This window comes from Heterocephalus glaber, unplaced genomic scaffold (genome assembly GCF_053883595.1).
Source record: "Heterocephalus glaber isolate CG9 unplaced genomic scaffold, H.glaber_assembly_v1.0 deba00001687, whole genome shotgun sequence".
Lineage (NCBI taxonomy): Eukaryota > Metazoa > Chordata > Mammalia > Rodentia > Bathyergidae > Heterocephalus > Heterocephalus glaber.
The window spans coordinates 26,674,228-26,685,105 of NW_028258412.1; the positions used below are offsets into that span (position 1 = coordinate 26,674,228).

General features: G+C 60.8%; 1 long non-coding RNA gene across 1 annotated transcript; it reads left to right on the forward strand.

Annotated features, from left to right (window-relative positions):
• The first annotated feature begins 279 nt into the window (after nucleotides 1-279).
• On the forward strand, nucleotides 280-10,626 carry LOC147822044 (uncharacterized). Its single transcript, XR_015446322.1, has 2 exons — nucleotides 280-1,763; nucleotides 2,295-10,626. It is a non-coding gene; the product is annotated as an uncharacterized LOC147822044 (long non-coding RNA).
• The last annotated feature ends 252 nt before the right edge of the window (nucleotides 10,627-10,878 follow it).

Here is a 10,878-nt window from a genome sequence, read left to right on the forward strand (position 1 = left end):
CAGAAAAACCGACTCCGAAGGTCAGGACTTCCCACCCCCAGAACAGCAGGGGGAGTGTCGCCCGCTGTCCCCCGTGTATGGCTCCCACCTCTACGGGCTCAGCCTCCAGCCCCACGGGACAAAGCCTCCTTTCCCTACCTGTGTGAACCAGCTCTCCGCCTGATGGCTATTGGCTGGAAGTGGGTCACGTGCCAACCCGTGAGCCAATCACTGCAGCCCAAAGATCTGCGCTCTGACTGGCCATCTCTGGCCACGTGGCCAGCCCGGCCGCAGGGATGACGCCTGAGCGAAGAGCAGAGTCGGCGCTGTGTGGCTGTCCGGAGGCTGCTGCTCCGCCGCAGAGCCGCCCTCGGGCCTGGGCCCAGCGCGGGCTCCAGTGCCCAGCCTGCGAGGCAGCTGCGGGACCTCTGGGTCGCACTGGGCCCCGCCCGGCGGAAACACTGTTCCGCTGTTTGTTTTCTGGCTTCCAACCAGGGGGAGAACTGGCTTCCGGGCTGGGCCTTGGACGGTCCGGCCGGCCCTCCTCCCAGAGCCCCGCGGCTCGTCTCCACCCACCTCCCCCGCGGCCCGGCCCCACACCTGCCTAGGTCGGTCGTGCCGACGAGCCGAGCCCAGGACAGCTGTCCTCCCGGCAGCAGCAGAAGGTGACTCACAGCTAATTCCGCCGGCAGCAGGAACCGGCTCAGCCAGCCTGGACTCCGGGCTAATTCCTCTGGCGATAGCATCAAAGCCCAAAGGGAAACAAAAACAAATCCGGGCCTGAGCAAAGCAGGGCTCTGATTATCTTTCCCTCCCGGCCAGGCGGTGCCAGGAGGGCGCGGGCTGCACCCAGGTTTCCTCACCGTTCTTTCCCAGCATCCTTAGCATACAGTAGGTGCTCAGCAAACGGCTGCAGGATGCAGGATCGTCTTCCGGTTGCTGTCAGCGCCAGGGCAGAGAACAGGCAGAGAACCAGCGCTGTGGGCCCCGCAGGGCAGGGACTCAGGCCGCGGAGGGTGGAATGTTTGTCCGGGGGGGGGGGGGTGACTCCGTGGTCCCGCTCACGTGACTGGCAGTGGCTGCGGGCTTTCTGTGGGCTGAGCTGGTCGCTTTCCACAGCACCTCCACGGGGCTTGTCCACGAGGGCGAGTCCGGCATCCTTACCTGTGGGAGCAGGGTTCCAGGACAAGCATCCTAAAAAGATCCAGAGGAGGCCCGGGGATTTAGTTCAGCAGTTTCGCCGCCTACTGCGCAAGCCCAAGGACCCGAGTTCGATCCCTGGTACCAAAAAAACCCCAAGACAAACAAAAAAAGAACCAGAGGAAGCTTCACCACCATTCTGGCTTATTTTCAGGCATCACACAGCATCATTCCCCCTCTAGTGACAAGCCCACTTGAATGGAGGACAGTAGACCCCTCATCTTAATGGATAAGTTGGAGTCAGGGTCATACTGTAAGAAGTGTATGGAAGATAGATGGTACAGTTGCAGCCATTCTGTGACATACATCCTGCCTCAGGTGACAAGTGACTAGGCCCCGGATAGGACATTCAGTCTTATCCAGCCTTACTACAGGTTTTCTAAAGTGTATCAGGGATCAGTAAAACTGGACAGATGGACCTCAGATTCGGAGCTGGGTCAGAAATATCCTTCTTGCAAAAACACCACATCAGCCCATGTGGCAGAACAGCATCCTGGTGACAAATGAAGCCAGATGGGTGCCATATCCTGGCCATGATGTGTTTCAGATTTTGTAAGATGAGATCACTGTAAAGGGCACATGAGGTCAGTGTTATTTTTTATGAATCTGCAATTATTTGTCTAAAATTTTCAATTAGAAAAACGTGACGCCAAGCCACCTGGATCCACATCTGCTGCTTGTCCCAGTGTCCCTGGAAAACTCCAGGGGCCCGAGCGTGGGCACTGCTGTGATGTCAGCAGACAACGCAGCAGACGTTGGCGTGAGTGGACATCCAGGTCACAGGAGGCCCCATAGGCACCATGGACCTCGGCCTGTCTGCAGAGCCCCTCCGTGCAGGTGCTAGCATGGAGCATTGGGCAACACAGCTGTGGTAGACAGGAGCACGTGTGTGCTCAGCTGAGGCAGCAGCTGCCCTGCCAGCGGTCAGTCCTTGCTTCCGGCCTCCGCCTGTGCAGAGGGATGGGTCATGTGCCAGGACTGAAGTGCGCAGGAGGGTGCTGGCTGCTTCACAGTGGCCCCTTTCCTCTCTGGGAGGGACATGAGGGCCTGTGCCCGTTTCTCAGAAGAGACACTGAGGCCGGAAGTCAAGCTGGCACCACTCTTTGTATTCACAGACGGGGGCACTGAGCCACAGCTCACCTCAGAAGCAGCTGGACCAGAAGATGAACTTGGGCTGTTCGGCGCCTGCCGTGTAAAGAATGACCAGAATGGCCCCACCTGCACCTGTACCCCAGGTACATCATTCCGGGGTTCCCATACCCAGCTCCATTCTGCTGACACCTTCACAGGCCTCGGAGATCAGGGCATGGATGTCTTCAGAGCCCATTACTCAGCCGGCCACAGAAGGTTCCAGGAGCCTGGTCAGGCCACCTTCCGGAAGCTTCCCTCTTACGAGTTGGACAAGAAGCAAAGGGAGATCCACAAGTACAACGGGGCCTACAGAGCCACAGACTGCCAGGGTCCTTCAGTTCTTTCCTAATGGCGCACAGGCGGGGATGCCCATGGCCCGGCCTCTGGGGACAAGGGGCAGCCCTGCCACTGTGGCACCCTGCGTGGGGCAGCAGCCAGCTGGGCTTCCGTGGAGCTGCTCCTGGGTGGGGCCTGGCACTCTCCTGCCTCTGTCCCCAGAGCGGGGCCCGGCTCTCAGTATCTGACCTTCTTGCCCTCTGCCCTGGTGTCCTGTGTCCAGTTTTCCAGTTGGACTAAGAAGTCCATGCTGGTCACCCATTGGAGGAAACATGGCAGTGTTATGGGCAGTGTCCCCAGCATCTGTGCTGAGGTCCTAGGACGAGGACCTCGGAGGTGACTTCCTGTGGAGCTGGGTTGCTGGTCACAGGTGTATGGAGAGGATGAGCTCATGCTGCTCAGGAAAGTGACACAGAGAGGGACAGGAGGACCCGGCCACAAGCCAGCGATGAGGGACAGTGTGAGGGTCCTCACAGCTTCCAGGGGAGCTGCCTCGGACACAGCGGGGATCCATTTCTGTTGGGGTGGCTGGCAGCTGAGTGGCACCGACCCAGCTGGGGACACAGCAGGGCAGGACGCCAGCCCTGAAGGCCGCTGCAGCCAGTACGGCCCAGACTGCGCTTGCTCAGTTGTCGACAGCGGGTGGCTACGTCCCTAAGCTGGGTTCGACATCGACAAGCAGCTCCCGAGCAAGTGTCCCAGGAGGCCTCCTGTGCATGGCAGTGTGCAGGGGAACGCTGGCTTAGGAGAGCTGAGCAGAGCAGAGTCCAGCACTCGTGTCGGCCTAGGAAGTCAGTGTTCCACTCTGGGCTGCACCATCCTGAGAGCTCAGTGGAGGCCCTTGGACAGCAGTTGCCCTGGAGGACACAGTCCTAGTTCTCAGGAGGCCTGGGGAGCACCTGGGCGCTCAGGCTCCTCCGCTGGTCCTGCAAGGCACAGAAGGAGGCCTCTGTGCCCAGCGAGTGGGCCGAGAGCCCAGGCTGGGTGTCTGTTTGGAAAGCAGGGCGGGGCCAGGTGGCTCCAAGAAAGGGCGGGGGGCGGGGGAGTGCAGTGTGTCCAGCAGAGAGCGGGCCAGGCAGGGCCCCGCAGCCTCAGGGCCACAGGGAACCTGACCGCGTCTCCACTCCAGGATGCCCGGGGTCGAGTGTCACCTTGTCACCACGTCAACCAAAGCCTCCTACCCTCCGCACAGCACCAGCCACTCAGAGGGACTTGGTGATTCCCACGCCACCTGTGCATCAGGGGACAGGGACAGAGACGGGTGCAGTGTGCATGAGGGTGTTGCATGATGGGTAGATATGGAGAGAGAGAGATAGGTAAATTGGTAGACAGACACACAGGCAGATACCCAGAGATAGAGTTAGAGATGGACAGACAGACAGAGAGGTCTAGATAGCAGTAGATGGGTGGATACTTAGGGAGTTAGATGTGTAGAGGTGGAGACACACATACCCAGGCAGGTAGATTTTTTAGGTCATGTGTCTATATGTGGATAGATGGTAGCTGTATAGATGTGGAATAGATTTGTAGATAGAGGTAGATAGTTACACGGAGAGATGGATGATAGGTTAGAGAGACGATAAACGGACGGATGTGTTGGTAGACGCAGGCAGAGGACAGGAATGTGGACAGACAGCTGGTAACAGGCTGACGGACAGGTGTGCAGACAGCTATGCAGGTGACAATTTATTTGTTGCATGGGAGGCGGCCAGCTGACATCAGCGGGAGACCAGGCCCTTCCACTACCCAGGCAAGGCCCACCCAGGTCCTGGGCATCCCCTTTACCACTGCAGCCCCAGCCAAGGGTGTCGCCCACCCCAGGCATCCCAGCCGGGCTGGGCTCACTCTGGGGCTCTCAGGAGGGAGCAGCTCTGAGACGCTGCCAGCTTCTCCCCACTTGTGGAGGTCGGGCAGCCGCCAGGCCTCGGGCCTCAGCGTGGTGGTACCAGGAGCAGGCACGAGGTGACCCTCGCAGAAGTAGGACATGGAAGCGGTTTCACTGCCCACAGGCCCCGGGCTCACTGCCCCAGGAAGCCCCTCCACAGCCCCGAGTGCAGGCCGACAGTGAGTGGAAGGGAAGTCCTAGCCCAAGGCTCCAGCCCGGCAAGGAGGCCCTGGAGCACACAGTGGCCCGAGCGCTCGGCCCTGAGGCCCAGGCAGCAGGCAGGCACTGTCCCTGTGCCCTGGCCTGTCCGCTCGGTGATGTTCCCAGCTCTGTTTGTGGTAAGCTGGGCTATAAATCGCAGTGTCTGAGAGGGAGAGAGAGAGAGAATCAGAGCAGACAGTCCGGCCTGGCAGTGCTCGCTCTTCAGCTGGGACAAGTAAATAAAAGCACAATGCCATTGAACTCGGGCCTTTCTCTCCAGCGCAGGACTCTCGGGAGACGGCGGGAGGTGAGCAAGCCAAGCGGGCACAGCTCCCTGGAGGCCACAGATGCTGAACACAAGTCCTGGGCTGCAGAGACAAGGACGTGGCCGGCAGAGCCGAGGGGATGCAGCTCTGTGTTCTCCGAACAGGGTGCTATGAGCCTTGGGAAGGCATCACCGCCTCTGTTCCAGCAGGCACCTCCAGAAACCCGTCCATCCAGACAGGGACTGCGTGGCGGGGAGCTCACCCCTCCCACACTCCGAGCCCAGCCCAGAAACTGGGTGAGCAGGGAGCTTGCACTGTGCACCCAGGACTGAGTTTGTTTTGTGTGTGGGACACACCTGGCACACCCAAGCCCGAAGGTGGCCTCCCACTCACCAGCCAGGAGCCCCAGTGGCCACGCGTACTGGGGAACAGAGCCAAAGTCAGGCGGCCTTTCTCCGGGGTTCTGTGACCCGGCCGGCCAATGGGAACAATACCTGGGAGGAAAGAAAACCGGGAAGCACCCAGAAGCCACCTACATGCCTGATAAATGATGGCAGGGCGGGGCAACCTCACGTGATCTGGGAGACTGCAGGAGCAGGGTCATCCCACGCTGAAAGTGACAGAGCAACACACAGACCACCCACTCTGCACGCAAGTGGGGCGGCTTCAAGTCTGGAGGCTGTCGCATCCCGAGTCCCGGGTCCCAAGGAGGCGGCTCTGGCAACGTCACTTCCATCTCTGTGCATTTCCTGCAATGCGCATGCTGCACTGTGATCAGAGGAGCGCGTTCTGCCTTGGTGCCTGGCGGTCAGGGCCCTATGACAACGGTGTCCCCAAAGGACAGGCCGCTGCACTGTTTTTGGATCCAGCAGATCCAAGACCTGTGGCCCCACCTGGGGCCCCCCCGGAAGCCAACATTCACTCCACAAGCCTGTTTTGGCACCATCTGGAATCCTCAGAGGCTCCATGTGTCCCCAGTGCTGCCCAGGACCACGGCTCCTACCAGGCAGGCAGCGGAGGACGCAGCTGGCACCGAGCGGCATGATGGCCCTGGAGGGACCTGGGCTGAGTCTTTGGCGACCACACTCCCCTTCCAGCAGCCGGTGAAGGCCGCTCAGCCCGGGACAGCCCCTCCCCACCCCTGCACGGCGACTCATGGGAGCCCGTGCTCCACACCCCCGGCCACTGCCACGTCCACGCCTGTCTGTACCCACCAGTGCAGCCTGGGCACCCTGTGTGAAAAGAATTCGGAAGACAGAGAGGCTTCTTGTCCTGCTGCAGGCGATGCCTCCATAAGCCAGGCCCACGCCTCACAGGACCCAGCCACAGAGTCCCAAAGCGGGTGGGAAGGGCAGAGGGAGCCCAGGCTGGTTCCGGAGGGAGTGCAGGGCTGGAGACCTGCAGGAAGTTTCACTTGGATCCCAGCAGAGCTCCACGTCCCGTGTCCCCGAGAACTTCATGACTGTCACCCTCATTCCCCCACTGTCCCTGTCCACGCTGGAGACCATCCCACATTGCTTTGCTACAGGCAGCTTAGCTGGGATCCGACTGTGACCTGAAGGCCGAGCTGCCCTTCCTGGGCCACCAGAGGCCGAGTCCTGCCTTCTGGCTTCTGGCCTTAATCTCAGCCAGCAGAGCACTGGAGTCCTGGGGACACTGAGTCAGGAAGCTCCTCTGGGCACCCCTGCCTGGCCGCCCAGTGTGGGCCTCTCCTGCCCTTCGTGGCCACCATGGGAGGGACCTGCCTTCTGGAGGACACGGGCCACAGACTAGGAAGCCACCTCCCCTAGCACCCCCCCAGGCACCCAGGGGAGGAAAGGCAGCCAGGAGGAGGGGCAGGGCCCCGGCAGGGGCGGGCTCTGGGACCCACGGCCCCTCCTTCCTGACCCCCTGGATGGCTGTGAGGGTCCCTAAGAGGCCACCCTGCCCGGCGCCCACCAGTTTCCCAGATGGGGACAAGCCGGGACCCCGCTGGCCATGCCTTGGGGCAGAGCCTGCAGGGCCTAGCTCCTTCCCACCTCTGTGTCCTGGGGAGACTGGGGCCCCACTGCGGCAGGTGACACACACTTGGGTCTGCACAGCCTCCGCCCGGCTCCCACTGGCAATTACTCCTACCTGCTGCGGCACATGTAATTATGCTCCCGCCCACACGGGAAACTGAGGCAGGGGCCTTTACTTCTCCGGTGTAACTGAGCCGTCGCCCCAGCCACTGGTCCCATCCATCTTCTGACCCAGATGGCCTGGGAAGCAGCCCCAAGTGCGAGGCCTGGATCCAACCCCACTGGCCCTCCTCCCTACAGACCACAAAAGGGCAGTCTCGCAGCACTCGGGCCCGGTGGGAGATTTCTGGACAAGCTACAAGCTCCGACTTTACGTGGAACAGCGGTGCTCTAAAAGTGCACGATGCCACGCACACTTTTCAAAACACTACACAGAACAAAACCGAAAACCCAAACCCCAGCCCACACTGTGAGGAGTGGATTCAGTCCCTCAGACCTGGGTGCAGACCTGGGGTCTCAAGGTTCTCAGGTAGAAATCCAACCTGGGCTGAGCCTCCTGGCAACTTCAAATATTCCAGTAGCTACTTCTAAAAAAGGCACTGGGCACGTGGCACCCGCCTGTGGTCCGGGGACTCTGGGAGGCTAAGGCGGGAGGTCCCCAAGTTGGAGCCCAGCCCTGGTAAGATCCTGTCACAAAAAAATAACAAAGGGCTGGGGAAGGAGCTTAGCGTGAAGGCCCTGGGTTCAGTCCCCAGTACCACAAAAAACAAAAACAGAAAACCACCTCTTATAGCCCACATGTGCAAACAGGCTCCGTGTGGTGCCCCGGCACCTTTAAGAGTCAGGACACCCCACCTTTGCCCGTGTGGGGTCCCCATCAGGCACACTGGGGGTCTCCTCCCCAGAGGTCCCCCTTGGACCCCAAGAGGGAGGCAGAGCCCTGGCCAGGTGCTGCCCCTGGAGATGGCGCTGACGAGGCCCAGGCTTTGCAGCAGGCCTGAGCCGTGGCAGCTGGAGCCCCGCCGTCAGGCACCACACTTGAGGCCTGTGTGAACCGCAGCCAGTGCGTTGGGCACCAGCCTGCAACAGTGCCGGGAGCCTGGAGGTCCCCACTGTGCGGGCAACCAGCTGGACCGGGTCAGCCTACCCCAAAGGCCACCTGGTGCAGGACTGGGCAGGGGTCCACAGACACATGGCCTGAATCCCTGCAGACTGTCCCCAGGACAGTGCAGGCTCAAAGCTGGCCCGCCCAGGCTGCCACTGCGCCAGCCTGCAAGCACCTCTTCCTTCCTCTCCACAGCCGCCTCTTCAGGCTTCTGGCCTATGCATCCAACATGCCTCAGCTGAGGTAGCTCCCTGGGAGGGGCCCAGTCCAGACCCCGCCTGGAGGTGGATCCAAGATCCCCTTTCAATGCTGAGATGCACCTATTCGTTATCAGAGTGGGGCTCAGTGGGGGGGGGGGGGCATGTCTTCTCAGAGATACATCTGTGCGGGACACACGAGATTCGTGCGTGTCCTCCTGACACAAGTGTACACATATCTGTGCACACACATGCGCACACACTCACACATCTGAGATCAAGGCCTGAGTGACCAGATGGACCCAGACAGAGCAACTGGTTTAGGGACAAAGGCGCGGCCGAAGCCGAGCCGTTCAGAGGACTCTGCAGGCTGTTCTCAGAACCCGATGGAAAACACAAGGGTTTCCGATCACAGCTCAAGTTCACAGCTGGGAGCTCGGGCCTTGGGAGCCACCTTGGCCAAGTGGGGGAGAGTTCCAGAGAAGCTGGGACCCAGCAGCAAGAGCAGGGCGACTCCTGAACGGGGAGAGCTTCTCGCTTTACATCCTCCGTGTAGGAAGCTTTGGGCCTTAAGACAACCAGCAGCCTGTAAGCAATGCACCCGAGGTGGAGCCTGGGACAGCGATACCGGGCCCAGGGAGGGGCGGTGCTCGCCATCCTAGGTGCTGAGAGCTCAGACACAGGTTCGGCGTGGCTTGCTGGAAGCTGCGCCCTGGAGAAGACTGGAAGGCAGTTACACGGGCACCCCGCCTGCATTCTGGGGAACAGGGCTCAGGCCCTGGGCCCACTGCTAGACGAGGGGCCACGGGGAGCGGGAGGTCCCTGTCCTGCCCCCACAGGGCTGAGGCACTGAGTTGACAGCTCTCAGGGCGGCTCCTCTGCCTCTGCCAGCTGCAGCTGGCCCAGGCAGCCCTGGAGTGTGACCTTCATGTCTCAAACCCCTCCCTCGAACCGCAAGCGGCCACCCCTGGAACAGCACCTGCTGGACAATTCCAGAGAGCGTGGAGACAGAATCGGGATCCTTTCCCGCATCTGAGTATCAGGGCGTGGACATGGTGTGTGCGTGCGCGCGCGCGCGCACGGGCTCTGCGAGTGACCAGCTCTGGGCCTGTCTTCACCACCCTGTGCAGGGAGAAGCCTGGCTGCTCAGGGGACTCCCAGCCCCCAACCTCCTTGGTGTCCTGTGTGCCGCTGCGCAGAAACCCTTCGGCCAGGCTGAGGGTGTGCGGAGCGGAGCTGTGCTCCTCGGTGGGGTGCCCTTGGGGGGTGTGGGGCGCGTTTGCTCCCCTGTCAGCGAAAGGGCAGTGTGGAGGGGAATGAGCTCCTCCCTGCTGGGCCTCGGCTGTCCCTCCCCACTCCCATCTGGTGGTGACACAGCGGCCACGGGTCCTGGGAAGACTGAAGTCAGGTCACGGCCCCTCCGTCTAGAACCCTCCCCAACTCCCACCACTGCTGGGGCTGCAGCCCGACACCGTCCAGGGTGCACATCGCGTGGCGCCCTATGTCCTGGCTCCCAGCAGTGTCCCCGTGGCACACAGCCGCCAGGCAGGCCCCACACCTCTTGGTGCTGGTCGAGGAGGGGACAGGGGGCCCTAGGCAGGCAGCAGGATGGGGAGGAAGAATAAATTCACAGCACACCAGAACCCCACCACGGACACAGTGACACAGGACAGAGCTCTTGGGACGGGGCCCAGAGACCAGAGCCAGCTGGAGCGGCCAGGAGAGATGGTTCATTACATGTGCACGGCCTGAAGAGTCGGCTCCACCCTCAGACGGGGTGCTCGGTCCCCCCCTTCCCTTAAGTCACGCTTGCTCCTGTGCCCAGCCAGCCCATGGAAAGGCAGCGCTGTGTCTTTAAACAGGGAGGAGGTGCTGCCCAGGAAGCCGGCAGTAAAAAGGCTAATGCGCTGTGGAGGAGAGGAGTTTAATCTAATTTAGTTGGAGGGTGTCTGTCTGCAGTGTTGTTTTTGGAGTGTGGGAATAGAGGAGAGAAGCTGCCCCCTTGAATGGTCCCTTCTGCGCAGGAAGCAGTGGGGAGCCGCTGGACGCCAGTGAGCCCAGGCCCGGCCTTGAAAGAGGATTAAAGAAACGCTCTGATTTGCAATTCACACGAATGCACCCCGCGGAACCTTTGGTAATATTTCAATCCACATTTCAAGGGAAGTGGCCTTAAAATAGCAGCCTAAATTGTTCAGCAGCCTGGAGGATGCTGCTCCTCCAGTTTATGACTAGGGTTTTTTTGTTTATTTCTCACCTCCCCCACCCCTTCCCCGAATCTTACAACCTGCGATTTTTAAGTGTAATTAAAACTTTTGTGCCTGCTGAATTTGTTGGGACCTGCCCGCCTCCAGTGTCCTAAATATCACTCCCGGGGGCGGGGGGTGACGGGCTTTCCACGGGTGGGGCGGGGCGCCAGAGCCAGCAGGCTCCCTGGGTTAGAAGGCAAAGTGGGACTTTCTGCGCAGGTTTTCTGTCCGGCAAGTTTCTGGAGAAACAGGACACAAGACAGGTCAGGGAACATGGCCAGCAGCTCAGGCGTCTGGTGCCAGGCAACGATTAGAAGAAGCCACCTTCCTTC